Here is a 27,454-nt window from a genome sequence, read left to right on the forward strand (position 1 = left end):
TTGAAAAGATATACACCTATACACACATATTATATTATTCTATATCATATCATATCACATTATGTATTATGCATATTTTTTCAATAAGGAACTCTATCTCCTATGTTAGACAGATAGGTGGAAAGACTGATTTAATAATAGACTTAGCTCCTTTGGGTCAGACTTGTGACTTTAATCCCTCCAATAATATCTTAGATTTCAAGCATCACAAGTCTTACATGCTGTCTCTTTGCTTTTCATTCCAACTCCAATTTCCTGCATAGCCACTGGGATGACTGTTGTTGATCTTAGACACTGAATCAAGTTGGATTTTGGTAGAAGATTCAGTTAGGCTCATTTTCCCTCTAGCTTCAAATGCTTTGAGTGTGATTTCAAGCATTTCTCTCTAGAACTGCACACTGAGACCAAATACTGTCAGATCTCAAATTTGCAAGGTCTTGAGTCTTCTTGACCTCCAAACTGCAAGATGGTTACTTTCCTAGACCTGAAGATAGAGATTTCAAGACCACTAGCTGTCAAACATGGCACACCATGAGACTGCAAAACTACGAAACTCTCAGATCTTGAGAATGTGTCTGCAGAGCATGGAACTGTTGGACTTGTAAGACCACAAGCTTTCCAGATTGCAAGACTTCAAAACTGTAGGACTGCAAGACTGTAAAAATCACTAAGACTACAAGTCTGAGAAATTGTTAGTTGGTAGAATAATCTCTGGATTTGGAGCTTCTTCATATTCAAATCCGATAGGCCAGCCCATAGAATTAGGGAAAGTATCAGATTTCTCACTGAACAAAGAATATCACTCTCTGGCAGCCTTGCTTCTCTAACTGCTTCCAATCTCAGCAATCTTCTGTTCTTTGCTCACACATATCTCTGAAGTTAGGACTAAACTTTAGTAGTTTTAGATAGCTTTGTGTCCAGAGCTCCTCTTTAGTAGGAATTTGGGCCCACTTGTTCCTTGATTTCTTGTTGCTTTGGTGGTAATGAAGATCTTTTACATCCTTCTACATCTTAACTGGAAGCAAAACTCCACTGAAGCTATTTGAGGAGGTGGGAGATATTCAGAAGGTATGTCAATAGCTTCCATTTGCAACATTCCCCACTTTCCCCAGCCAGTGGGGAGACATTGGGATAATCATTCACTTGTCTGCCTCCCTGCTAGTTGCCAAAGGCTAGATGAGTTCCTCAAATGTCAGAGTTCGTATCAGGCAGCCCTTCCAATATTATCCTCTCTGTCCTCATATTTAGGAAGCAGCCTCTTTCTTTATCACATGAGATGGTAATATCATTCTGCTGTTACTAACTCCAAGGTACTATGTTCTGTCTTGTGGTTTCCTATAGCCTGCCCATACCTTTGTAAGTACTCCCCACAGTATCCAGTTTGAAAGTGCCATTTGTGTTTTGCTGAGACTCTGACACAAGGAGTCTTCAAACAGTCTTAGAGCAGGAACTGCTAAGATGCACGGTGAGGGAAAAAACACACCCTTCAAAGTAGAAACCGGAACCTGGCAATAGATGTGACTTTCGAAAACCAGGGTTGTAGAAATAACAAACGCACATAAAAGTAATGTTAGTATAGCTCAACAATGGTTTCATTTGGGTCATAACTTGTACCCAGCGCAGTACTAAATGATGGCACAAAACTAAGATGCATGTTCTTAGGAAGCTCAAAATCTAAAAGAAGAGATGCAATTTAAGCAAATGTCACAGTGTACTATATGCAAAAGAAGGTGGCACTTGCATTAGAACTGATTACATGCGAGGATTATCCAAGACTATTTTGGAGTGCAGTCCACAAACCAAATTTGGAGACTCCTGGGCTTGATAACATTTCTTTGAGTCTTATTGTCTAATGATTAGAAACTATGAAGTAGACCTGAATTTATGCCCCTTTCCTACCTGCAAATTAGACTCAGTTTAAGAGGTATAGCATATGGGTGAATTTTCAACTATTATATTTTGTCAACCTTGAAAATAAGTACAAACAGTTCACCAGCACACATTCATTTTTTTGACTGGTGCCTCCCTCCCAGGAGGTGCACAGGTGGGAAAATGAGTGGGATCAGAACTCTTTCCTACTCACCCAACATAAATTATTACTTTCCATTGGAGAATGGTTATTTGCAAGGTTGCTGTAAATCTTGCAAATGAACGTTTGCAAGGCAGCAGAGAGCAGGGTCTCTCATCCCCTCAGAAAAGATGGGGGAGGGGGGCTGAGGAAATCATCTCTAACTTCCCAGATTAATAGGCAGAGGGACTTCATAGCTTCGGCTCCCAAAATAGCGGGAGAGGAAGGCAAAAAAAATAGTTAGGCGGGCTGATTGCAATTTTACAACTTAAATTGTACTCAGATGCGAACTCTGACGTGCCAAAAACAGTGAAGGCCCAGCCTGAAAGATCAGAAAAGTGACATCTGGTATTGGATGCCCCAGCAGACATGACTAATACCATTGGTATTGTGTAGATTCTGCCTTTACTAATTTAATATTCAAATATGAGGGTCAGCCCCACGGAGCTCAGCAGTAACAGAAGACATAGGCTTCTCAGAACTCACCTCTTGCCCCCAATAGGGCTGGTTAAGGAGGCTGGATGTCTATCTTGTGGGCTGACCAGGACAACCACTGTTATTTCCACATGTTCGTTAAGATCCTTTTGTTTCCTGGCTCTCACACATGGTTGAGCTATGAGGGAGCCCTGAGAACTCATCCATAACTTGTAATAAATAAATAACCTCCTCATAGTTTGCCCCTTGGATATTTGCTTTATGCCAGAACATTTTAGTTTTACACATACACATGCATGCAAATGCATTTCTCCACCAAAAATAGAAACCTGATGTCCCCCCATAACTTTTACCACTGACACTCAAAAATGCCACATTGACTTGAGGCTAGGGAGTATTCTGACTCCATCAACAGAGTTACCCTGGACCCCATGTGGATATTTCCAATCATCAGATTTATCAGCTGGGTAAATATTTACTGAATACCTGCTAAGCACAAAGCATTGTGCTGGGTTCAGTGGCAGTTACAAAGATGAATTTTAAAATGGCATAAAATAACTGTGTAAATTTTTATTTAATCATGTTTTCATGAGTCAAAAGAAAAATCAGAACTCTTGAGTAGCTCTGGGCTTTCCTGGCAACTTCCAGGTGCCATTAAACAATAATGCAGGGTTTACTCTTGGAAACATAGTAACGATCATGAGAGCTCTTGTTTATTGACTGTTTGCTGTAAGGAAAGCATTGCACTAGGCCCTGAACATATAATATCTCAATAATATTACAAGCTAGGTATGAAAATCACCCCTGTTTTACAGACAAGGAAACAGATTCAGAGAAATGAAATAGCCTATATGAGAGCACACAGCTTACTAAGAACTGAGTGAAAATTCTATTTTAAGTCTACCTGACACCAAAGCTCTTGCATTTTACTTTGTTTTGGTTTTGTCATCATCTCTAAGGCAGACACATAAGTTAATCCCTCAAGATTCTGAAATATTCACCCTCTCACGTGGGTAGGCAGATAGAAACTCCCAAGGTTAAGAAGCACTAAATTTCTTAGGAAATTTTGTAGGATTGTATTTTCTGTGCTGTTATGAGAAGCAAAACTTCATTTTCATTTGTGAAATATAAAATTCTGCTCTAAAATTCAATTAATACCCACAGTCTACCCCCTCCACACTCTACCTTTCCCAAATGCCTAGTACCTATTTTCTGCCTGGAGTTACTATACTGGCCACATTATCTCTCAGAGCCCATTTTTTGTGTGCAATGTATTTAGTCTTTTACCCCAAAATCTCTTTTCTTCAGTTTCTTTGAATTCTTCTATAAGTGAGAATATAATATTTTATCTCTATGATTTCTGAGGAAAAATGCAAATATCCCTCAGATGGATAGATTATTAAGTTCACGATTCTTAACTTGCTAACAGACTTTAGATTTTACGAACAGCCAGCCACCTCCACAAGAACCTGAGAGATCCAGGCTAAGTAAACTGGAATAGAAAGTAAGTCCAGAAGCCCTGGTGGAAAGTCCCTAGAAAGGTCCAAGGAGTGATTTAGAAACTCCTTTGAGTGTCCTGGAAACACAGAAGACGGTGTGAGAACACTGGGAGAAATGGGGAGCACACTGGTTAAACAGGAAGAAGGCAGAAGGAGGGAAAAAGAATCAAGGCAAATTTTAAGAAATTGTTTTTTGGACGGGGGAGGGTATAGCTTAGTGGTAGAGCACATGCTTAGCATGCTCAAGGTCCTGGGTTCAATCTCCAGTATCTCCATTAAAAATAATAATAAATAAACAAATCAACCAATCAATCAATAACCTAGTTACCTCACCCTGCAAAAAAAGAAAATAATTAAAAAAGAAACTGCATTTTGGCCTGCAGATAATTTCTATCCTCTTATCTTTGATTTACAGTATTTATGTTGCATTTATAGTAGTTAGTTCTTGTGAACCTGAATTAAGCAGCTTTTAAATTATTAAAATTATTGCTTTCCGTTTACTTTTTCCCCTCCTCCCCGGAGCTAAGGAGTGTAGACTCCTGCAGGGGAGGCACGGCCTCTCCTTGGTCAGCAGTAGGGGTGAGGGAGTCTGACTACACCCAAGTACCCCAACAGCATCTGGCGACAGTGATACCTCAGGACAACTCAGGGAATTCAAAGCAGCCTCCTGCTTGAGGATCCCCACCAGCCCCAGACAGGGTTTGGGCAGACCCGGCTTGCAGCTGACCTCGGCGACAGGTCATTCAACACGCGGAAAAGCTACGTGGATTCTCCGGGAATGAGCTCTCCACTCAGAAAATGAGGCTAACTGAAGATGGGCTATTTTTTAAGGGGATGTTGGAGGAGAAATTAGAGGGAGGGGGAGGGATTGGAAGAGTTAGCATTGAGACTTAGCTTTTCATTTGACATTGAAGAGTCTGTTAACAATGGTTACAAAAGGAAATTAAAAGCCTGGAAGCTGTTGAGGTTTTTGTCATTTCTGAAGTTATGAAACATATCAATATTGCACAGGCCTGTGTTTAATGTGGTGTAACAACGTGACAGCCTTTGTGGAGAGGCTCAGAGACCTTTGAATGGTTTCCATGAGCCAATCAGCATTCTGTTTATTGCTGTGACCCTTTGGATTGCGTGTGCCCATTTTTCTGGCTCTTACAGGGCAAAGTCCCAAACTTGTCATGAAGCGCGCTCAAGCAATATGTGTTTGGGGATTTGAGGGAAAGAAGAAAGACCTGGCTGGAAATGTGGCTGTGAAGTTGAGGAAGGGAAGAGTCCAGGACAGAATCAGCAAGTGACAGGTAAAAGCAACAAAGTGACTGCTGAAAATTCTTGTGATAAAATTGCCACTCAAATCCCAAATTATAACCAAAATATTACCGTGCATCCTTATTTAAGTAACTACATATGGAGAGTGCTGTTCACGACGGTGCAGGGAGAGGGCTTCTCCACGAGCTTGGTTAGACTGAGTGCCCAAAGAAAGAACCAACCTCTCAAACGCATTCAGTGAACAGGTGAGTGTCAGGACTACTTTCTGTTGTAGAATTGAGCTTGTACTGCCATTTATTAATTTTGTATTATTGGGTTTTTTGTGCCAGGAACCCATTTAAATATTTCAACTATAATTACTCATATGAGCCTTACAAAGATCCAGTGGGGTAGATATTATTATCCTCATTAAACAGAAGAGAAATGGAGGCAAGAGAGGTAAAATACCTTGTCCAAGTTCACGTAACTAGGAAGTCATTAATACAGAATTCACTCTCTGACAGACTGACGCCAGTTCTCACACACTTAAACATCACCTCTACTCACAGCTGCTTCATATCCTATTACATAAAAAGGATCCATTCTTAAAATGAGAGCACAGTGAAGGGGATTCGACATTACTGTATCATCCGGGTATTTGCTGAATGACCAATTTGACGATTATATATATGTGCTGTGGAAGCGAGCACCAAACTTGACAGTTATAAACAGCTTCTTTAATTAAATAATGATTTTCAAATAAATTTGTATTTTTTTTATCTATATATCTTTGAAACCTTTACCTCCATCTGCATTGCACAGGGGGCATATGGTTTCCCAGAACCCTTGCATAATCGAAGGCTCCTGCAGGACCCAGCCTTATGTTAAGAGGACAAACCGAAGACTTAGCTCCAGAGCTGGACTCCTGATCATCAGCTGGGCTCTTTTCTCTCACACATTCTATTATTTTATGCTTTCTAAAGTTCAACAAGTTTTGGCTAGGACTTCCTATTTCCTTAATAATCCAGAAGATGAACCCTTTTAAGCCGTTTTAGATACATAAAAGTTAGGATTAACCAAGAAGGTATGAAACAGTGAAGAGGTAGGTCGACTCTGAGGAAAGCATCACCAGCCTGGGTCAACATGACATTTCTCCCCATTCTCTGCTGAATATTGTTAAATAGAAAAGAGGGAAAGGCTGAACGTGTATCTCCTTGGAGAATGGCTCAGATTATACAATAGAAAATTATTATATTGTTCTCTCAGTGGGAAGATAACTTTCCTGTATATGCAAAATCTAAAAGAATTTGGATTTAATCTAATAAAAATCATGTATAACTAACCTCAGTTTTTTCCTGTACCTGCTCTTTTCTTTGTTTCTTTCTTGTGTTTAATTTTTTTTTTAATTTTTCAATTTGTATTTTTCATTGAAGTGTAGTCAGTCAATCTTAGCTTCAGGCATACAGCAAAGTGATTCAGTTATGCATATACATACATACATACATACATATTTTTTCAGTTTCTTTTCCATTACAGTTCATTACAATAAACTGCATATAGTTCCCTGTCCTATAGAGTAAGTCCTTGTTGTTTATGGGTGTATGGGAGGTAGATGAATTACTAAACCATATTCTGAGGACAAACAGAAGGGGGAATGGCAAAACATGTCAATTAGTCAAACTATTTGTTGACTACCTAAAACGTATTTGCTGAGGATAAAAAAATAAGGGAAAAAATTTAAGCTTATTCATTTTCCCGGCAAGTATTTGCTAACATGAGATTTTTAATAAGGTCATATATAAAACTACATTCCTCATTATTTTAAAAATTATTTTTAAAATTGATGACAGCAATTTCTCTTTTTACTAGAACATGTAATCATTCCAAAGAGACTATAAAATCTTACCAGCCTATTACATGGCCCTTTACATTGACATTCTTTTTCACCATCTGTCCAGTGTGGAAGAGTTTTTGCAGCTACTTGTCTTTGTATAAGCACTTTTTTTTTTAACATTTTTTAATTGAGTTATAGTCATTTTACAATGTTGTGTCAAATTCCAGTGTAGAGCACAATTTTTCAGTCATACATGAACATAACATGCATTCCTTCTCACATTCTCTTTCGCTGTGAGCCACCACAAGATCCTTTATATATTTCCCTGTGCTACACAGTACCATCTTGTTTATCTAGTCTACATTATGAAATCCCAAGCTGTCCCTTCCCACCCTAAGCACTTCTTTATTAAATAAACATGCTATGTTCCTCATTAGGAAAGGAGATGGAATATCATTGGCTAAATGTTTTCCATCAGGTCATTAAAAAAGAGAGCTCAAAGCAACTTCAATTTTGGCAGAAGACAGAATCAGCATGAAAAAATAAAAGGTAAGTGAACAGCTGCAAATACTCGGTCTACCAATTTATTTAAATTAAAATTTTAAAGAGAAAGAAATACAAGGATGTCAAGGAAAGTTTACAACGTGACCGGGGAAGGCAGCAGTCAAAAATATTATCATCAAGGTAAGAAAAAAGACAAAAGATACAGGAGAGTTGGAGGAGGGATTTCCTCTGGTCAGATGCTTACATGTCCACAGTGTCCCACAGTGTCAACTAAAAAGATTGATGACATTGGAGAGACATGAAGAGGTTGATAGAAAACATTGTTGAAGAGGAGAGACTAGAGGGAAAACCTTTGTTACCTATCTTAAGCATGATATGAGAAAAATAGCATAGCATTAATACTTAATTTGTAGTCAAGGAGAAATAGCTTCACTTTTGCCAGTGTTTTTCTCATGATTCACTATGTGCAAAGTGCTCTGAGAATCTGAAGCATAGTCCTCATTGTCAAAGGAAACATTAATAAAATAATATCTTATGAATAAATAAAGACTTCAATTCTGAGCTAACTTGTTATCCCATGGTTTAAGAAATCTTGCCCCATTCAGGAAACCACACATAGGTCAAATGGATTCCCTTATGACATTTAGGTTTTGGTTAACAAATCTCATCCAAGTCTTTTTAAAACTCCTACAGATGACACCTGTACCAGGGTGTCCTCCATGAGTCTGTGCTCCACCATGAATTTAAAGCAAACATTCCCAGAAAGTGGTGTGGTGTACAGGAGAGAGCATGGGCCTTAGAAGCTGAAGGCATACGTCTAAGTCCTGTCTGCAATATTCACTGCTTGTGCAACTTCGGGAAAGCTATTTAAAATCTCTGAGGCCCAGATTTCTTATCCTTAAAAATGAGAAAAATGATGTCTTCAGGTTTCAGGGTGATACTGTAGATCAAGCATGTGGTCCATTATACAGCTCTGGGTACATGTAGATCAGTGAATGGCGACTGCTACTACCCTTCTAGTTTAATTAACCCCAGTACAAAACCAAAATTGGCATCTGAGACATCACTGAAAAGACCTAACGAGATCCTACTCTTAAGCAGGACTGGCTAATTAATTTACAGAGCCCAGTGCAAAATGAACGTGTGAGGCTTCCTATTCAAAAATTGTTAAGACTTTCAAGACTGATTTAACAGAGCATTAAACCAAGCATGGAACCAACCACTCTAAGCTTGCTGCCCAGTATGATTGCACAGGCCACATGCCCATGGAGCTGATCGTACCTTTAAGTGACCATTGGAAATCTCAGACCTTGCTTCAAAAACAGAGCTAGATAAGCAACCAATACCTGTAGGTAACCAATATCTCTTGCTTCAGTAGATCTAACAATATATCAGTAGCAGTACTAACAATCTGGCTACATATCACAAAGAAAAACTGTCAGCCAGTTTCTTTTTCTTAGTTCTGTTTAGTGCCTTGGGTCACACTTCCCAAAGAAATGCATTTAAGACTTGAGTCTTGATGAGAAAAAGCTTCCATCAGCCCTTCTTCATTTTGTAGTACAACTGACCCTTGGAAGCAGAAAATAAATTAGGAAAAAAAAAAAAACAAAATAAACATTAGAAAACCTGAGGCATTCTGGACAATGTTCAGAGGTGAAAATGTGTTAGCAAATATAATTGTGTTTAGGACTACAAAATGAGAAATACAACTTTCATTAATACTCTGGGCTGAATCCAGGCTTTTGTCTATTGATATAGAGAATCCCAACTGTGAGGTTGGGAAAGAAACAGATTTATGCACACTAGTGTTTTTTACAGTTATGTTCATGACTCCAGAGGCTCAGGCAGATTTAATAAATCAAATAAATAAATAAACAAGAGAAGTAGCCTCTGATCACTTCTTCATGCAAAGTTTCCACTGTTGTCCAAGAGATTTCCACATGCACAGCAAGGACAGAAGATGTTACCCATTATTTAAAGAAAAATGTCTAGTTTTGATAATGATGAAATATGGCTTTCACCCCCGGAACTTCATAGAAGTCTATTTAATCTTTGCCAGTGTCCCCTTATGAACAAAGATGTATTTTCCACTTTTAATGCTGGCTCAATAGCTTGTGAATACTTTATAAGGGATATGTCACTGCTTTGGTTTGGGGTTTTAATGCAGTGAATAGTTGTCACTGTGAGAGAGTGTGAAAAATAACTTTATCCACTCGGGGAATTTTTTTTTTTCCTTTAAAAGAGAGAAAGAGAAGGGAAAAAAAAAAAAAAAAGATGTGATTGATACTTCCAAGCCTAGCAAAAGTCAACTGATGGAAACAAAATGCTTAAGGCTTTTAAAACCTGGTCATTGAAATTCTGTTATGATGAATGGAATCATAATGTCATATAATTTTGAACTGAGAAGCTTCAAAGAAAACATAGGCTAAAGCTTTATTTCATAGGTAAGAAAATGAAGCCCAGGAAAATTAATTTACTTACTAAACACTGCTAGTTTATACACTCACTGCAGCTTTCCAGCTACATTCCTGTACTTTTCCTACGTGACCTCCCTATAGAGTTTATTTGAGGGAAAGCTTTAAACAGGACCTCCTCTCCCAGAAAATTATGTCCAACCAGGTTTATAAACATTTTGCCATCACATATGATAATTCACTCATTCATTTATTTATTAAATAAATTAGATAGGTCTTTCAAAGCCTATATCCCAAGCCTCATGTTCCATTTGGGATTGAAACAGAGATCCTACTCCTGATTGCAAGAGATGAAAAACAAGAGAAAAATAGAGCTATCAAAATGAAATACAATTAGTAGCTAGGCAAGCCCATGAGCTTGGAATGAAATACAGTGCATGTAGCCAACGTACGGTAACCACACAGTTAATAACAGAGAGAAGTTATCCTAAAATTGAGGCACGAATTCTGGAGCTCTGTGGCTTGCTAACCATGAACTCTCAGACAACTAACCCAATATATTGTGGTCCAGTAGCAGCACCTAGATCCTACAGCAGTTATTCTAAGAATTAAAAGAGCTGATTTATCTGATGGCCTTTAGAACAGTCTCTGGCAAATAGTAAGCACTGGGTGAATGCTATGAAGTTATAGAATCTTAACTTGTCCACTGAAATTACTTATACTTGCACTATAATTATGGTATTTTTATAGCTTCAAAATACATGGGTAATAGTATTTAAATCCTATCATCCTAAAGTAAGAGATAAATAGCAGAATTTCCAAAAACGTAGAAACCTTGGCTTTTCTTTATGATGTCTTCTAGGATATTGTCGTGAGTACTAGATCATGAGTACTCTGCATGGTATTATTTTCTCAAGAAGAAAATGCAACACACATCAGCATGTCTTATCAGTTGTCCAGGCAACTCGTTTTATAATATTATGTTAAAGTAAACAGGGTTTATTTTATGGTACAGTACTCAAAGACTGGAGACGTCAGAAGCCACTGTGTGCAGCTTCTCTATGTGTCTGCACCAAGTCACGTAAACAGGAAGCAGCTCTGGTGGAATGGCAGGAACGTGGGAACCAGAGTGTAGGTCCTGAGTCTCAGGGCTGGCTCTACCAACCCCTTGCCTACTGGAGGATAGGAAGCTGCTTGAACTGTCTGGGTCTTAGTTTCAACATCCTGAAATTGGGGGTGATAATGTGATAGCATCAGTTTATTGGGAAGGGGAAATGAGAGAAGGGATGTGAAGCCAGAAATTTGTGACAAAATTATAAAGCAGTATAATAACTTAGTACAGACAACTTAATTTCTGTTTACTCATTTTCTAGGCTTTGGACTGAGGCAAAATTTTTAGGTACATAAAGGACATAACTGTACCTGTATAACTAGAAGGCGAGCTGAGAGAGAGAGGAAACAGCCAGCCTTTCTGTTTCCATCTGTATTGTTTCCTGGTTACATCTGTCTCCCCACCTTTCCTCCAAAACAGCAGGAAGAGACCAGGTAGTGTTATTTGCATGTTGATTGAGCTGGATTCACACTGATATGTTATCTCTCTTAGGACTTTGCATTATGACACTAATGTGTTACCTCCCTTACTCATTTGGCATTTAATCTCCATTTAAAAGCATGAGTTACTTGAAAGTGAAGGCACAGACAGCTCTGCTTCAGCACTTTGGAGTGTGAAAGCTTAATTCAGCAGAAACTTCAGAGGTACCTGGGTGAGGAGGGAGGAAGAGTGTCAGTTCCTTCTCTCCCTCTTCACACTTCTATCCTTTAGCCCTAATGTCTCTGAATATTCTGGCCGAACGCTTCCTCTGTGCTCACAGTCAGATCCTTTCTCACGATGCTCTCTCCCCTGCTTCCCCTGTGCTCACCTTACAGCTTCAGATACTCCTCCCTGTAGGAGGAATGGCTCTCACCTCTGACTCAAAGTTGCTGCTGGTGAAAGTCTCCAAAACTTATGGCATCCAGCTCAAAATAAGCTTAGGGAGGCAACAGCTCTTCTATTTTGGAGGATGAGAACCTGAAATGGAATTATATAGGGGCTAGAAAAGGACAGAGGAATTTATTGGGCAAGATTAGAGTCGGTGGGAGTCTCAGGCTTGGAGCAGAGAGCAGACAGTGAAATTGTGATAATGTGATGACAGACAATTACTTAAATACTAAGTGATACTGTGATAAGAAAAAGTACCCAATATCCTGAAATTGTCTCTAATATTCAAGTCTCAGAATAGTGTTGGGGCATTGAGGGGGAGTGCGCTATACCTGGTGGCTTATTGCCACCAGCAAGTATACATAACCTACCACCATAGGGGAAGTGTTTAAATTGAATACGTGATGTTTCTGAAGAGGAAACATCAAATTGCTAGGGGTGCAGTGTCTAGTGCTAACAATGTGCTGGCTGAGCTGGGAGAAATAAATTCATTACAACCAACTGTGAAAATAAGTCCTCCATGGTACAAAGAAACTGATTGCTCAGTTCTGCCCTTGAGTTACAGAGATTTCATGTGACTTGTCTTAAAGGCACAATTGTAGCATCTCTAAGGAAAAATTATCAGGCCGTTGCTGATAGCCCTGTTCCTCACCCAGAATGCCACACTGGGCAGTCAGCAATTCTCTGGTTTTTGTTTGCTTATTGGTGGGTTAGTTGGTTGGCTAGTTGGTTAATTGGGTAGACTTTTTTCTCTTTATTTTTCTAAATTTTTCAAATCATTGGTCTGTTGTGAGTTTTTGCTTAGTTGAGATTTATGTCGTTTCTTCACTGCTTGTTTTTAACTGTTTGGTTGTTTAATTTGTTCTAAATTTCTGCATCTTTGATTTCATATCACATTGACTTTCATCTTAAAATGGAGATAGAAAGTAGTAGCCAGGAGGAGTCCACCTTTTTGCCAAGAGTCAGAGGCTAGAGACTTACTTTTCCTCTTGGTTAGACAGGGCCCTACTGCGCCATCTTGTAGATCCCTAGTGCTGACCCTAAAAGGAGGCTTTTAATTGAAAAATCAGTAAGCAAGAAAAATTGAATAGTGCTTGCTAAAGATCACTTATCTTAGAACTCAGAATAATTCAAGGTCAAATAACGAAAGAAGAAAAGCACTACAACTGTCCCCAAAAGTAAATTTAAGAGGATCAATTATTCTTCCAAGACAACTAAGGGCTTCTATGAGATAATTTGAGATTAAAACTACATAGTATCCAATAAATACAATATTCGTGACAATCTTCCTAAGAGATGCCATAATAGGTAGCTTAACCAAGATGTCTGAGATCAATATATCAAGTTTATTGTTCAAGAAAAGGCATCTTAGCTTAAAAAAAGTAAGATTAGTCAGGAAATATATACTAACCTCTTTTCCTTATTCACCTTTCAGAGATTCAGAGAAGTAAGATAAATTGCCCAAGGCCAGATAACTAGAAAATAAGTAACTGGATCCTGTGTCAAAACTTAGCCTGTATGATTCTAAACCAATGCTCTTTCTGCCGTGATGTTAGTGGAAGAATGTCTTGTAAGTCTCTTTAAATCCCTGCTCTAAGAAGAACATGGTAACATTAAGGTAGATTGGAAATTATTGATCTAAAGCTCTTGTGTTAATTTACCCACTTTCACTAAGCAAACGTCCAGCCCATTGCTTAAGGGACTACTCAACAAACAACTCGGTTCCACGGATGACTCTTGTCCCATGATCTTCCTATCTTTAGGATTAGAATATTCTCATATGTCTCTTATGTCCCACTTCAAATCTTTTCAGCCTCATCTCTTGTTCCACTCACTCTAGTCCTCCACTGATTGCAGCACAGTCTTTTTATCAGTTTCCCAACAGTGCTACCATCCACTTGCCTCTGATGGAGCCTCCAGTTTCTTGTCTCCTACACTCGGCTTATTACCAGACCTGATACTTCACTCTAGAGGCATAAATTGTCTTTTTTGTGGGCAACTTGATTTTACAGTTGAATGAACTTTAGTCTTATCAGCAGTATCCAGATTAGTGTTATATTAGTGTATCATAGAAATCTACTGCAAATTATAAGCACTACAAATAAAACTACTGAGAACCATATAGAATGATAATAACAATGCATACTATTAAGTGTACATCAGTTTAACTTTGTAATAAGTTTTGTTGGTCTCAGCAATAGATTCCACAATATATATCGTATTTTCTGTTGAGTGAGCACTACCAGGGGATTATATGAAAAAAGTCAAGGGCTGAAATCCCATTGTTTGTCTATATAATTTATTCTAATTTTCCAGTGTTTCAGTTACTATGGCTATATTAAAAATCACCCCAAATTTGATTTTTAAAAAAAAAACAGCCATTATACTATGCTCACAAAGCCTGTGGGTTAGAAATTCAGACTAGAATCAGCAGGAATGGCTGGTCTTTGCTCCACAATGTCTGAGATCTCAGCTGGGAAGACTTTATGGCTGAAATTATCCAACAGCTAGGACTAAGATCATCTAGAGGCATCTTCACTCTCGTACATGGTTGATGCTGGCTGTTGGTTGGAACCTCAGCATGCCTGCGGACCAGAACACCAGCATATGGCTGCTTCATGTAGTCCCTCTCTATGAGCTAACGTAGGCTTCCTCACAAATGGTAGTGGCTCTGTCTCAAGAGCAAGTGTCCCAAAAAAGCAAAGCTGAGGTGTGTGTCAGTTTTAGGATTTAATCTCAAAATCAGTTAGTGTTATCTTCCCCATATTCTATGAGTTGAGAGTGTGCAAAGGTCTGCTCAGGACAGGGGGAGGAAACATGGACTTCACACTCAGTAGGAAGAGTATCAAGGTTTTGAGGGCAGTAGAAATGTGATCTGACTTACACTTGACTGCCATGGTAAGGAGAGCATGCAGACCATCTCTGGAAAATATAGTATGTCACAGTCCAACTTCTGGCTACAAAAATTCACATCCTTCCTACCCTCCCACACAGAAGATGCATTTATTATCTTCCTGGAGACTTCTAAGTCTCATTCTATTTGGGCATCTGCTTAAGATCTAGTATTGCCTCATCTAAATCAGGTTCAGGTGCAAATGGGCCTCCTTGGGTGAAGTTCCTCAAGTACAGCTTCTTCAGTAACACTCTACCTGAACTGATGACATGAAGACTAAAGAGCTGTATTATCTGTTTCCAAATCCCCAATACTCAACAATGAGACAAGGATAGGATGGCCTTTTTTCACACTCCCATTCAAAAAGGGGGAAACCAAGAAGTACTCAGCAGTTATAGATCCATTGAAATTATTCTCACTTTGCCTCTTCCCAACAGTTTCACTTGTATGAATACCATAACAGTACTAACCTTGATAATATACCTACATTATATGAACATTTTACCTCAAGTTCTAGCATAATAGCCAGAAATTAAAATGGTAAACAATTTCTATAGTCTTCTATTATAGTTTCAGTTATTCACTATGTTAGCCCCAAATGCTTCATTTTTCTATCCTAAAATGTCTTTCTCATAGATTCCATCGATTGTAAAATCATGTGACTTAATAAAGTATTTAAAGATTTGAATATATATCCTCTGGGTACACTCTTTCTTAATCTAATATCATTTAAAACTTTAGAATAAATTTAGATATCTCACTATAGCAGGCTAAAATCTGAGGGCCCCCAAGATTCTTGCTTTAATTAGTGGGACTGTGAAGCAAATGGATTTTACTTCTAGTGGTTAGGTTAGATCATGTGGTATGGTTGAATTTAAGAAAGGGAAGCTATCTTTTGGAAACAGAGTGTGCTCGCTGGCTGAAAAGAGACAAGCTCTGGCTAGCCTGGAAGAAAACAAACATCCGTGTTGTGAACCGTTGATGGAGGCAGTGTAGAAAGGACCTGAGAGGGAACTCCAGAGCTGAGAGCAGCCAGCATGGAAGTGGGGATTTCCGTCTTCCAGCTGCAAGGGATGGACTGAATTCTGCCAACAACATGAATAAACTGAGAAGAGGGCTTTTTCCCAGAGCTCCCGGACCAGAATTCAGCCTGGCCAACACCTTGACTTCAGACTTGTGATGCTCTGAGTAGAAAAGCCAGCCATGCCCTGCAAGCTTCTGATCTACAGAACTGCGAGTTAATAAATGAATGCTGCTTTAAGCTGTCAAGTTTGTGATAATTTGTTAGGAAGCAACAGAAACTAATGTGGTCATCCAGGAAATGGGAGTTTTAATCGAACAAGGGGTTAAGAAGGAGCTCAAGACATTGCGAAGGAGGTGCTATGGGATAAAGCAGAATTCACGCTGAACTAATGGTCTTTCCCTGCCCATCTCTCCTCTTTTATTATGTGTACAGGTAGATTCCTTCGCAGTGTTGCCTGCTGGGGACAGCGAGCTGTACTGAGGAGGATATCCTTGGACCACGTCCACTCAGACCAGGGGTCAAATGATGGCTCTTCAAGTTAGTTACTTCACCTCTCCGGGCCTCCATTTCTCCAAGCATAAATGGAGAAAGCATCTCCTTCAAGGTGCATTTGGAGGGAATAAATGAGGTAACATATGACACACATTCAAATACTAACTTCCTTGAAGGCATTCTGTAGAAGTTCTAAATCACACATTATCTAGCACAACAGAGATGCTTAGGGAGACCAGGATTTTCCAAGCCATTTGGGAAGCATCATTGTAGTGACGCCTTGTTCCATTTTTAATTCCTAAGATTCCACTTGTTTAAAACATTGTGGAATGACAGAGAGAAAGTCTTTCTAATGAGCCCTTTGAAGGATATAGTGATACGATTGATTTCCTAGAGGAAGGGACCCATGTTTTGGTAGGCAGTTAGAAACGTTATCTTGACTTTTCTTTGTCCTGAATGAAATGCCCAACACTAGATTGTTAAGAATCAAATGCCATTTCAGACATTTTTTAGTTCACTTGTTTTTGACGAGGAGTTTTTGTTGTTGTTGTTGTTGATGGTGGTGGTGGTAGTTACACTTTGTACTTTAAAGAAACACGACATTTTGTTTTGAAGCTGTCCTCGTGGACTGTCAAACAAGCACCGGCGGCACAGCGACTCAGATAAAGAAGAGACCATCGATGGACGAAACATGCTAGACTTCGGCTGTCTGATTATGTCCTCCAGCTTGGATTATCTTATTTGTTACAATACAAATTGTGTCCTTTGGCAAAAAAGAAGAAGAAGAAGAGAAACTGAAAAAGTGTAAATTGAACTTTTGCCTTGCGTTCCATCTCCGCTGTTTACCAAGATCAATTTATTTCTGTTTGTTTTACCGTCTATCTGCTGAAAACATATCTGAATCCAATGAAAATGTGAAACATGTGATTTTAAATAGTTTGAGAAAGGAAAAAGGAAGCATCCTGTTAAATGTTAAAACCGGGTTCTGTGGTAAATTGTATACATGCGCCACATCAAAAGTAAATCGAAGTTAAAATAAATAATGTTACACTGAAAGTTGAAAGAATATAGCAAATCATAAAGATGCTTGTATACTAATTGAGAGTATTTTAATTGTTAAAAGATTTAGAAGAGTAAACATCGTAGATGGGAACACAGTGCTGGAAGATCAGTGCTGGATCTGGTTTTCCTTTCTAGTGGCTTGGCACGACGGCTGCCCCGAGCTCCAGCCTCGCCTTCAGAAGCAGAAACAGCGCTGTTCAAAGGATTAATCAGTGGCCCATCCGTAGGAGGCCTGGGGATACACACATCCGTAGTCCGAAAAGCTGTTAACAGAAACCTTGTGCCCCACCACCCCCGTCCTCGGTGTGCTGTGTTTCCGTAAAGGCAGCAGTTCCTGGAAGGCGTGCCCGTTAGGGTTAGGCTTGGTTTCTTTCTGTCTCTCATCTCTGCAGGGATGCCGAAGTCTCCAACTCCTCTGTTCTTCTCTTTGTTCTGTTGCTATGAGTCACGATGTAATACAGCAGTAAAATGACCTCTTCCAAACTGGTCTCTTTTCTTACTCATGCTGATCTGTATTAAACGGCTAACATGGCTCAAGAAAAAAAAATGTCTTTGGAGAAAGAAAGCATTTAGTGGTAGAGCCGTCTCTCCGGTTCTATTGAATTCATATCAGTTGAATCGAAATACTTTTTACGATATAATTTACTAATTTTTGAATTATATAAAAGTCTTCTGGGATTCAATAAAGACATATTAACATTGGTTAGGCTTTGGATATTTGGGGAAACAAAAATGTTTGGGAGAGTGTGTGTCTCCCAAATGTATGTGATGTGAAATTTGCATCTACATTCTTATTCTTCTTTCTTCAAAATTTATCTCACCTTCATTTCCAAGGGTCACATTAATTGTAAAGTATAGTTAAGTAAGGTACCAGATAGAGAAAAAAGTAAAGTATTTCACATGAAAGTGGATAATCTATTAAATAAACACCATCAGACATTTCTAACATCCACCTACGGCATGCCAAGAAATTCTCTAGGTTTTACATACAGTATATTTAGTCCTTGAAATAACACCATAAAATAAATGTTAGTGTCTCTATTTTACAAATTAAAAATTAAGTTTAGATATATTAGTTCATTCACTTTTTTCCCCCTAAAATACATGTTTTGAATATCTACTCTGTGCCACACTTTGGGCAAGGCTTTGGGGATCAAATAGTAAGCAAAAGTCCTCATGGTTTATTCTCTCACTGGATTTCCAAAAGAAAGCAGTAACGACATTGTAGTTATTAGGTAGCAGACGTAATAGTCACGTCTAGTTCATCTTGATGCCAGAGCCAGGGGTTCACCAGCTTTTCTTTATTAGCCTCTCTCACTAAAGGAGGATGACACTGGTGTCAGAAACCCATATGCTGGTATGACCCCCGCACTGTTCCAGATGTAGTAGATTCCAAGAGGGCAAACGACACTTTTTCCTCACTTGGGATCTACTCTTAGATCCTCAGGTACATTAGTTATTATCATCTCCAGTGATTGGTCTTTATCCAATGGAGTGGTCATTTCAGTTCCAGTAATATCTTTAGTCAGACATTTAGTTACCAAGTAAATAGGTCCAGCAGTATAGATTCTTAACAGATTCATTAATTAAGGATGCTGCTGATGAAAAAACTTGTTAGTGTTAATTTTTTGTAAATGATTCTTTTGGTCATAGTTTCATTTTTGGTCTGTTGACTACATTTTAGAAGATTGCTTATGAAAAGAATGGATTTTTTAAATAGGATCATAAATCTAGAACTTTTGTGTGACTCAAATTCTTTTCTGCACTTATTTTCCTGCCAAATAAATCAATAATCAATGTCATACATAAGTCTAAATTTAATTTTATAAAATATGTTAAGAACTAATTTATCACCTCTGCTGTGCTCCAGAACAAGTTCAGGACAGGAAAATAATTCCATCTCAGTTTTGGCTCAGACTGGTCGAAAGTCAGGAGACATACATTTCTGGGTGAAATGATCACTTAGCCACCTAGTCACAAGGGTTTTTTAAAAAAAAATCCCTAATATCAAGTGACAAGAGAAGCCAGAAGGACCCAACTTTCTCAGGACACACTATTTTCTGTTCTTAAGAAAGAACATGTCCATGCTTGCTTGAGGCTCAAGTGACCACACCTCACTGTTCCAGGGATGACTGATCAGTGCAATGTCTTGCTGACCCAAACCCCTGCAAATGAATACCTACCCTCCAATGATAATAGCTACCCTTAAATTTCCTTGGAGAGAAACTGAAAACAGCATTGAAGGAACTTAGAAAATATTTATGCACACAGTCTTTTGATTCCAGAGCTTGAATGGTTTTGTATGGTTATTGAAAAGACTAAACATTCTGGAATGAAATTTCAGTGGTTGCATGCATGTCAACTTACTTGTTGCAAATAAACCAAGTGTATATTGCAAGAACTGTATATATCATGTACTAGTTCAGCTTGCTTTTCTTCCCAGAACCTCAAGACATGCTGCTCTAGTCTCCATTGGTGCTCTGTTAATGCTGTTGCAAGACTGAGAGCTACCCTCTCCCTCCATGCCATTCCAATTACATTAACCTGTATTAGTAGATATAACACCCTGGAGTGGTACATAATGCCATAGTGCTCTGAGAGTGCCTTTACAACCAGGTTTGAGCACATCATGAAATATATGCCTCTCTTCACTAATGAAAATGGAGCCACATTTTCCTGTTCTTTCAGCCAGCTGGGGTTATGTTTGGTGTATACTTGCCTTTTACATTAATATTTGATTCCATAATAAGAAACACATGAGACAAGTTCAGTTTATTAGTTCTTCAGTTGCCAGCATGGCTTTTGTACAACTAATAAAATAAATAAAAATATTTCCCCTGTGTTTTTTCCCTATAAAATACACTTGTTATGTAAAGGATACACACATACCAGTCAAAACCTGATCTGGCACAAGCCAGACTGTCTTGCTTTTTCTTATTTAGCAGAAAACAAAGGAGACATATTTATTAATTTCCTAATAGCATGGTTGGCTCACACTGGCTTATATGTACATATCAGATATTGGAGGCATTTATTTAGAAAGAAATGGTTTATGCTGGCATCTTGGTGAAAATTTCAAAACCTAGTTACTAATAAAAATATATTTCCAGGGAAAGCTTATAATGAGAGAAGCAAAAAGGCTGAAAAACTGCTTGTCCTCGTGGTGCCCATTGTCATTCATCCACGGTCTCCTTCAGGGTCCGCTTCTAAAAACACACTGCTGGTGCTGGGCTTTCTCTGCAGCACCAAGAAATCCAAAGTGAACCTCACTAGCATGTCGAAAGCCAATGGTCTGCCATTCATTGAGCCAAGGCTCAGATTTTGAGATTAAATAGAAACGTCGTGTTTTGAGTACTACTTGAACATAAGTCGTACCACCCTGAAACCTGTCATTAGTCATCAGTTTACATAAGTCCTTCTTATTTGGAATATTCAAGAACCAGTTCATAAATATTCCGCTTCAGTACATGAATGCTCAACAGAGCAATGGCATAGGAACAGATCTGCAATGGAAGCTGATTTTCTTCCTGGTCATCTTTCTGAGGAGGAACCTATGACCAAACAGCATCAGTGGGGGACCTCTTTACCTCTGCTAAGACACCACACTTCCACGTGCTGATACTGATCCTCCACCAAGCTTATGAAATCTATCAGAGGTCTTGTTTCTTCACTTCCTAATTTTAGTAGTCAGAGACCCTGAAAGATGAAGAGAGGGTTACAGGGAGTCCCATACATGTTGGAGTCTCAACTACAGACAACAAATGAGCATTTGAGAAATGACTCCTTCCCTAAAACTCTTCATTCTTGCAAAGAAGAGGCTACACTACATAAGACTTGAATTATACTGCATAAGACTTGAATTTAATTAAATGGTTTCAAGAAATACTTTATAAAGCTAACTTTACCCATCATTTTTTAAAAGAATAAAACCTGTCCATCTTGTTTCAATAAATTTTGGTAAAGAAAATTCCATTTGCTTAAACTCTTCCATTCCCTGGTTTGATCACTTTCTATCATTCTATCCTGAGAAATACAGAAATAAAAAACAAAAGCATTCTTCTACCTGGACCTTATAAAACCTAAATATCATATAAGCATGAACATCTGTTTTAAAGGAAAAAAAAAATGACATGTACTCTTTAAAGAAGCCCAAAAGAAACTTTTGTTATCATTGGCAGGTTTATTATTGGTAAAGATATGGAATATATGAAAAATGATAAAGCAATGCCAGGGAAATGCAGTTTATTGGGGTAACAGAATATTGCTTTAGCTTCAGTGTTTTATGTATGTACAAATATATGTGTATTTATTTTTTTAATTTACTATTTAATAAGAACAGTGCAAGAGGTAGAAAAGGCAGAGTGTATTTGGATGAAATATCTTAGAAGAAAATAATTCTTTCCAATAGATTTCAAGATCAAATGGAAGGGAGAGAATTGATCTGAATCATTTTCCCACTGCTTCATGGAGCAAACATGTAAAATGAGTTTGATGGGCACTGAGGATTAACTCTGACCTCTCTAGGGCTTCAGAGAATCCAGGTCAACTTGGAGAGACTGGAAGTGTTGCTACACAGAGGGGAGTGATGCAAGACAGCCCCAGTGCTGTCTCACGCAGCCAGCAGCCAACAACAGCCTCTCACAGTCAGGTTGCTTCTCCGTCTATGTCAGGGTTAAGGTCATTTTTAGGGCATAGTGAGGAAATGTGGAGGCCAGGGCTGTCTGCACCACACCTGGGCTCTGAGAAACAGGGGGTTTCAATTTCCAGCCTCTGGATACTACACAGCCTAACCCTTACCTGCCTGTCCTCACCCCAGTACCCAACAAATATAAAAATAAAATCAGATATTTCAGAGTAGTGGGCTAGTGAGATCAAGGGTGGACATTCCTGAAATGCATTAAGACCTTCAGAAAAAGTATGCAATGAAGGCAGAGCTTTGTTATCGAGCTACAGTCACGGTGTCCTGTGTTTAGTTATTTTGGGGGTAAGTGTGTAGAGACTGAATTTCAACTGTTGTTTTGGTACATATGGGGACAGAAATCTTGAGCTATTTATAAATACACAAGGTACTGATGCCTGAATTTGCAAATATAAGCAGTTTCATATCAACTATAGCTTATTCTTATAATTTTTTTTTTAAATTAATGGCTCAGTCACTCTCCTGGAATACAAAACAGAAGGGATGAAACCACCATTGGAAGAGAAGTAAACAGAAGCAAGTGTTTTACTTTAGGGTTCTGGGGTTGATGAACTCTTATCTCAGAAAACAGAAACCTAATCATTGGAATCATAATTATGGAAACAGCATTGATAAAAGCTAGCATTGACTTAACAGTTACTCCATGCTGTGAGCTGTTTTATATGCCATATAAATAATATATAAAAATATATAAAAACATATTATATATATATATAATGGCTCATAGTAGCTTGTCAATCTTCGTTGCATACCTATGAGCCATTATTATTATTATTGTTACTATTAGTGCCATTTTAATATGATGAGAAAATTTAGATGGTTTTTTCGTATTTCACATGATTTTCCTACACTTACCCACAAAACGACTGAATATTCCCATTGTGTTCATGGGGTTCAGGGACAGCAAGTGCTACTGCCCCTTTTACAATGAAGGGAACATGTTACAAGTGGTGCTTGCAAGGCCGTCGGACTTCTCTGAGATTTTGTAAATGTAAGTTCTTAGATTTACCATGCCATGCCAATTCAGAAGTCTTTTAACTGGAAATAATAGAGAAGGACCAAGTATTCCTTAGAAATACCCCATAGATCGGTGCAGAGCCATGCCTTGTAAAGGACAAGACAATTATCAATAGGGCATGGTTTCAGGGGCACAGGAAGTTTTGCTTACACTCAGAGACCTTCCTTCTAGAGCAAACAACTCAAGCTTTCAAATCAGACAAAGCTAGACTCAAATACTAATTTTATCATAGTTATTGCAAGCCGGAGCTGAAGTTTCTCAATTCATCCAGGAGTTGTAAGGATGAAACAAGGCAATGAGTATCAGTGCTTTAAGTGTGGTAAGTCTAATACTTTTTGTTTTCTTTGTCTTCCCCTTTCTTCTTTCTCTTTCAAATGATTTAACATGTTGGTGGCGGGGGGGGGGGGGGTTCATACTCTGAGCAATAAACATATATGAAAGTCTTAGAAACTGCCCTTGAGGAACTTACAATCTAATGTTATGTTTTGTGGCCTAGTAGAAAAAGCAATGTGAGCTCTCAAACACCTTTCAGTCCTTTGGGGTATTTTTTCTAGCCAACAAAGGAGATAACACAAGGAATTGACACAAATATTTAGCTTATACAAAATGGCACCACATTTCACATTGCCTTAGGAAGGAGAAATTGCAATATCATACTATTGGTCAATGGTATTTATTATCTCTTGATCTTTTCCTGTTTCTCACCATGTCCCTATAGTTTCCGATAGTTAAAGAAAGTTGGGAGTCTTAGACGCTGACTTTCATTTATAACCTGCTGATTCACCTAGATCAGGTTACTGAGAAGAAATCCAAGTCAGACCTCCTGACCTACCCAAAACAGCATGAAGTATGCCCTGCCACTAAATCCTGATTCCTGTGTACCTCTCCCTGTCACTAAATATGATTTAGAAGAACCTTTAGAAAGTCAAGTACAAGGATTTAGTGCTTTACATGCAGGTTACAGCTGCTGGACTGGCTTTTATAGTAACGTAAGTAAGTAATTTATTAAATGGTGCGGTCATTAGATATGCCAGACCTTGAAAATAGTCTTGTGCGGGAGGCTACTTTGGGCAGTGAGAAGAGATTAGCATTTCTCAGCAGCAAGTATTTGTGACAAGATGAATGAGGCACAGGGCAGATGGATTTGTTTCCCTCTTTGTGTCTGCTCTCCTGGTTTCCTTGCCCTTTATTTGGTTGTCTTTTCCTCTGCAGCACCTGCTGTCACTGACATGGGTGAGACGCCAAAACCGCATTCCTTCACTTCAGCACTCTTCACACCTTCTTCTCCCCGCTCCTTGCTCCACGGGGGTTATTCCTTTCTCCTCTTCTGGGATTGGCAAAGGACATTACTTCATTTTCTACCAGAAATGCCTGGCAGGAATTCTCACATTAAAGGAGTCGTGAACAAGATCAGAAACACTCTCAGTGGTTTCTTTTCCATAGAGAAATGAGTTGCAGAGGAGATCATTTTTAAATTGCATTTCTTTTCTAGTACAGCCTGTGCTTTCCTTCAGAATTATCACCACTCTGTGGTGTCCATTTTTGTCCTTTAGGAGGATATGACTTGCTTCATGGACTGGTCATTTGATAGAATGTTTATGTTCCCATTTAGTTTCTCATGTGCTCAGGCACAAGAGACAGACACTGTCTGCTTTGTGAGCTTACTGCTCTTCAAAAAGATTTATATCATGCAGACTAATAACAAGTGTACTTTCCTTTAACAAAGCTTCTAACTTTGCTTCTGTTTGTTCTTCTTCCAGCTCAATTTCCCCTGATGCCTTCCAATGAATTGCCATCCTTTTTATCCACAGAAGTCTCCTAAGTGTGTCCTTTACTTTGATAAAACACATTTCTCACATCTTATAAAAGCTAATGTAACAGAACTTCCCATTTGTGTTTTCAGTATCTGCCAACAAAGTTTTATGATGATCCCAAGCACTAGTTATTTTTAGGTCTAATGTGACAGCCGAGATATTTAAAGGCTAAAGAGATGGTAAGATGTGTGGCTACTCGATGGGCATTCCTGGGTCGGATGAGGGCCTGGGAATCTGGAAGGTTGGAAGATCAGCAAAAGGCACATGAAATACTGGATTTCTACAGTTAATGAGGATTTTTCATGTATATTTTTAACAATCCAATTTTATAATTTTGAGTTTTAATTTTGGTACTGACTTTTCATTCTTGATTTGACTATAAGGCTTTCAATATAGGCAAATAAGTAAGAACCATAAATTCAAAGAAGTAAGTTATTTAATTGCATCAATACGCAAAAAAAAAAAAAATCCAGTTTCTGAAAAAATTTCATACTTATTGGGCACATCTATGTACCTCAGAGCATCTGTGTATGGAGCCATTTGGGGAGTATTCCATTAGTACTTGGCAAAACCACAAATGGGATTTGTTTATATGGTTGTAGACTCCAGAATAGGAAAAAAAGAGAACAGACAAAGTGAAGTAAAAGTCGAGTTTTTTCACTAAAAATTACCAATGGGGCCAAGGTGGTAAAAAGGGAAAGGATCTAAAAGTTACGGCATTGTCAGCATGAATATTGAATAAGAAAGTCAGCACTGGAGTCAAATTTTGTGGCTAAATTGCCAATCGTCTCAGATTTCCTCATCTGTAAATTGTAAATAATAGTACTAATCACTTTACAAGGCTATGGTAAAGATTAAATAAAATAACGTGTCTAAATCTCTCAGAACAATGATCAACAATAGTTACGTAATTAACTACTATAATGAACGTTAAAAAGCACTGATTACTTTCTCAAGAATCTTTTTACCTGGATAAACATAAGAAACACAGGAAGGGTAAATAATCACAGGTAAGTAGAAAAAAATAGTGTTGACAAGAATAAAGCCTGGAATGAGCTGAAAATCAAAAAGAATGGAAGCATTTTAAAGCTATTGGGGCTCAAGGATTAAGAAAAGAGAGGCATAGACCATTTGATTGAGATAGGAGGGTGTGGTGCTTAAGAAAATTGTGAGAAAACCAAGATTCTCAATGCCTGTTTCACTCTGCCTTCCCTATGAAGTAGAATTATTCTTAAAGTAGACAAGGCAGAAAAAACATTTTTAAGAAGAGATGGAGATTCAAGATAGGTTAGAAGATTGTAAAAGAGCCCCTAGCTGATTTTGTGTTAATATAATTTCTGGGTTCATTCAAGCTCTATCAAAATAAAATAAAAGTATGATATATATGACCTTTTCTCCTAACACAACTTGCTTTTCACACAACTATGCCTTACACAGTATTTTGATTCACCTAGAATGCCTTTCCTTAATTTTTCATTTGGAAAATGCTACTATTTAGACAAGAATTCTCCAGGTTTCCTCGGCAAATCTAATCACTCCCTGGCTGCCCTCCAGTCTCTGCGTGTTTCTGTCTAACATCTGTGAGAATGTATTGCAATGATGAGTTATATGTCACTCACATCTTCTTGTCCCAATTGTGATCTTGTTAAGAATACAAACCATCGGACTTTGGATTTTAAGATCCTACCACAAAGTATGGCTCATAGTTAGTCTTCAGTAAATGTTCATTTGACTTAACATAAAGAAAAAGAATGGTTACAGGAGCTAAGGTCTCTTGACAAGAAAAGACTTCCAGGAATGGGATGGAATAATAACTATCTTCAATAAATTACAGGTGTGGCATAAAAGAAGGAGTAGCTTTAGAGGACAGGACCATGATTAATGGGTCAAGGTTAAAATGAAATAACTTTTGACCCAGGATGAGGCTGAACTTTCTGTCAGAGTCCTCAATTGGAAACGGTTATTTTGTATGAGAGCAAATTCTCTGCTAGGATATATGCTTAAGCAGAAACTGAGTGATCTATTTGGGACAGGGTACACCTAGTTCTTGCAGAAGATTAAGGTTGGATTTAAGTTTCCTTATATGACTCTAAGATTCTATAATCAGCTTCATATTTATTAATGTCTCAGTTGGAAAGTCAGATACTGTAATTAATTTCTTCTTTCACGGAGACTATGCTTATCCCAGCTGCCATCTTCTCCCAGGTAATAATCTCTTCTACAAGTTTGTGAAACTTGTTCTTCACTGCAGGCCCTGTTTTTATTAATGTTTCCTTCTCAAAAAAAACAAAAACAAAAACAAAAACCAAATCCTGCCACACCACAGGTACCCACCAGGCAGACTCAGAAACTTGGCACCTCTGAAACAAAACCCTATTGCAAAGTTTCCCTGGCTTTGTTTTGTAGTCTTAGCTTAGCTGGAGGGAAAAAAAAAAAAAAACTAATATGTTTAGAAAACTATTAGTGTAAACCTGAATA

At 38.3% G+C, this 27,454-nt stretch overlaps 1 long non-coding RNA gene across 1 annotated transcript; it reads left to right on the top strand.

The window, feature by feature from the left end:
- The first annotated feature begins 5,132 nt into the window (after positions 1-5,132).
- On the top strand, positions 5,133-11,517 carry LOC141578471 (uncharacterized). The gene is made up of 4 exons (XR_012508857.1): positions 5,133-5,297; positions 5,395-5,510; positions 7,557-7,627; positions 11,370-11,517. It is a non-coding gene; the product is annotated as an uncharacterized LOC141578471 (long non-coding RNA).
- The last annotated feature ends 15,937 nt before the right edge of the window (positions 11,518-27,454 follow it).

This window comes from Camelus bactrianus, chromosome 8, assembly GCF_048773025.1.
Source record: "Camelus bactrianus isolate YW-2024 breed Bactrian camel chromosome 8, ASM4877302v1, whole genome shotgun sequence".
Lineage (NCBI taxonomy): Eukaryota > Metazoa > Chordata > Mammalia > Artiodactyla > Camelidae > Camelus > Camelus bactrianus.